This window comes from Silene latifolia, chromosome X (genome assembly GCF_048544455.1).
Source record: "Silene latifolia isolate original U9 population chromosome X, ASM4854445v1, whole genome shotgun sequence".
NCBI classification, from domain to species: domain Eukaryota; kingdom Viridiplantae; phylum Streptophyta; class Magnoliopsida; order Caryophyllales; family Caryophyllaceae; genus Silene; species Silene latifolia.
Window position 1 is genome coordinate 89,147,298 of NC_133537.1, and position 3,395 is coordinate 89,150,692.

Consider the following 3,395-nt stretch of genomic DNA (forward strand, 5'->3'; position numbering starts at 1 on the left):
CACTAAGTTGAGCACCCAATTGAGTAACGGAGTCCACTTCATGCTTTCCTCCTCTAGTAGCCTTGCGAGATCTACTATATTGTGAGTTATGGACCGCCATTTCCTCAATCTTGTTCCATGTTTGATTGTCATCAACTTCGGTGAACATTCCATTTGATCCCATATTGAGAATGTTCCTAGAATCTTCATATAAACCATTCCAAAATTGTTGCACCAAAAACCATTCGCTAAGTCCATGGTGAGGACATGAGCGACAAATACCTTTAAACCGCTCCCAAGCTTCATACAAAGACTCTTCATCCATTTGCTTAAAACCCGTAATTTGAGCTCTTAACATGTTGGTTTTTTCCGGTGGGTAGAATTTTTTGTAGAAAGCTAGAGCCAACTTCTTCCAAGAATCTATTCCAAGGGTGGCCTTATCAAGGCCCTTCAACCATTGCTTTGCGGTGCCGATTAAGGAAAAAGGAAATAAGACCCATCTAATTTGGTCTTGAGTCACGCCCGTTTGAGAGATAGCATCACAATAATCGCAAAAGGTTTCCATATGAGAATGAGGGTCCTCACTAGGCACCCCCCCAAATTGGCTCCTCTCAACTAGTTGGATGAAGGCGGACTTGGCAACAAAGTTTCCGGTGAGATGTTGCGGTGTAGGAGTACCATTTGGTAGATTCTCCTCGGTGGGTACGGAGTGTGACGAGAATTTTGGCATTGTAGGTGGATTTTGTGGGGTATTGTGTAATGGGTTTTCTTCTCCTTCTATTGCGAAAGGATTGACAAACTCACTAGTGGGTTGAACAACTTCACCAACACCTCTCAAATTCCTCCTAACAAGTCTCCTATTGTTCGTCAAGGTTCTTTCGATTTCACGGTCAAAAGGTAACAAATCACCTTGTAACCTTCTAGACATGCAAAATATCAAACAACTCAAAAACAATTAGAACAAACCTTGAGGATTTTTACTTCCTCAAGGCGAAGAAATACACAACTAATAACAAAAAGGAAATCTAAGTCAAACAAACACCGTCCCCGGCAACGGCGCCATTTTTGATGCGATCCCGCTAAGTATTCACAAATAAATAGATGTGGTCGTTGGTCACGGTCGAATCAAAACACAATTTATAGCTTAACAAGCAACTCTACAATTAGTAAAGAGGCAAGTAAAGGTCGGATCCCAAGGGACGGGAGTTGAAATGAGATTTCTATTGTAACTAGCGGTGTCTAAGGGGTGTCACAAATTGGGTTGATGTAGAAGGTTACTAAACTAGAATAACAATGAAAATAAACAAGCAAGATGAATAAAAAGGGGTGTAAACAATTGATTAAAGGCACTAGGGTGTCATGGGATCATAGGGGAATCATGGGATATGATCATACAAACATGTTCTCAAATTATAAGCAAGCAATTATTGTTGTGAAGGATTGAGTTGGGTTATATCTTACAATCCTAGGAAAGTTTGGGTCCCGGAGCCGAATCGATTAGATTGTACAACACCTACAAGTCGACTTAATCTTCCCTACTCAACAACATGCATGGTCTAATGAGACTCGAGTTGGGTTATGTCTTACAAGTCTCATTGAAAAGATAGGAGATGATAGTAAATGCAAGGATTCATAGGCTTAGCATTTCATCAAGTATAACATGTGCATGAGTTGAGATCAAAACAAGCAAGCAAATAAAGCATGAAAGCATATTAATTTAAGCATGAATCATTCCCCATGTTGGTTTTCCCTAATCACCCATTAACCCTAGCTAAGAGACTACTCACTCATTATCATGTTGATCATGCTAGCAAGGTTGTCAATCATACCAACAATATGAAACATGATGAATAAATGAAAGTAATTAACAATAATTAAAAAGGGATTAAGAGATTATACCTACTAATGATTCCAATAATAAAGCAAGAATAATAGAAGTACTTGAATGCTAGATTGAGAGGTTGTCAATCCCCCAATAATAACCCAAATAATCTTCAATTACCCAAAATAAAGGATGAACAAGAAAGAGATTAAAGAACTAAAACTTGGACTAAAACTTGATTAATACTTGATTACAATATTAAAGAGAGATTTGATTGATATTAACTACACTAATTATTGATAAGAAGAACATGCTCCTCTAATTAGCCTAATGGGGTATTTATAGTGAAAATTAGGGAGGATGCATTAGGGTTAACTAAGGGCTAAACTAGTAATTACACTTTTTAAGTTGAGCAAGGAGGACCCGTTATTTTCTGAGAGAAGGGCTTCTCTTTTCGTAGCTTGAAGAAGACAACCCGTGCTGTGAAGAAATCCGGGCGGAATAAGGTCGGGACGACCGGATTTGGGCGGTGGAATCCGAGCGGATTCTGGGGAATCCGGACGGATTGTTGAGGGTGAATCCGAGCGGATTCAGTGGGACGCTCGGATTGTGCGGGGGTGGACGGGCGGATTCTTTGGCAATCCGTCAAAGATAGTAACTTCTTCTTTTCTTCCCTTTTCTTCATAAATTCCTTGGGGATTTCCTTGGGGACTCAAGGATCTTTCCTCAACATTGCTCTTCTACTATGATATGTACAAAGGCCTTCTAATCTTGTCTCTCCTTGATGCTTGGTCATTGAATTCGATCAATTTAGTCTCGTTTTGCCATGAAAATGCAAGATTCTTACTCCTTTCCTACCAAGGGATCAAAATCTCAAAGAATATGCAAAACAAAGAACTAAAGATAAGAAATGACCCAAATAAGTACTAAAAAGCATGGAAACAAGGCTAATTCGGGGGCTAAATATGCGCCAATTATGGTCACATCATGTTCATGCTCTCAGCTCTCGCATACAAGGCGTTTCTCTTGGGCGGCATCTTGAAACTATATAAGAAAGGGTAGATATAAACATACGCACTAAAACCTCAAAACACGAAAGCAGACTGCCCAGAACACACTCGATCGAGTGCCTAAACCTACTCGATCGAGTAGAGGCTACTCGATCGAGTGCCCACTATACTCGATCGAGTGCCCCGACATCAGACCCAAAACAGACCTTCTGATCTCTAACATACTCGACCGAGTAGCACAGCTACTCGATCGAGTGACCCCCTACTCGATCGAGTGCCCTATGTACTCGATCGAGTGCCCAAAAACACGATTCTGGTTGTAAAAACGTCAAATACCCACTCGATCGAGTCAGACCCACTCGACCGAGTACCTCACCTACTCGATCGAGTACCCCATACTCGATCGAGTCATGCTGACTCGTATATACTACCCGCATGTTATTTCACATATCCCAACATACTATACAACTTTCTAAACTCAACATTATAATATAGTTAGACATATAATTCTACACAACTCTTCACATGATCAACAAAACAACTATTTCATGTTATCAAATGCCATATAATAAACATCCAACATG

General features: G+C 40.2%; 1 non-coding gene across 1 annotated transcript; it reads left to right on the forward strand.

The window, feature by feature from the left end:
- Nucleotides 1–230: 230 nt before the first annotated feature.
- Nucleotides 231–337, forward strand: LOC141624691 (small nucleolar RNA R71). The gene has a single exon (XR_012534497.1). It is a non-coding gene; the product is annotated as a small nucleolar RNA R71 (small nucleolar RNA).
- Nucleotides 338–3,395: the final 3,058 nt, after the last annotated feature.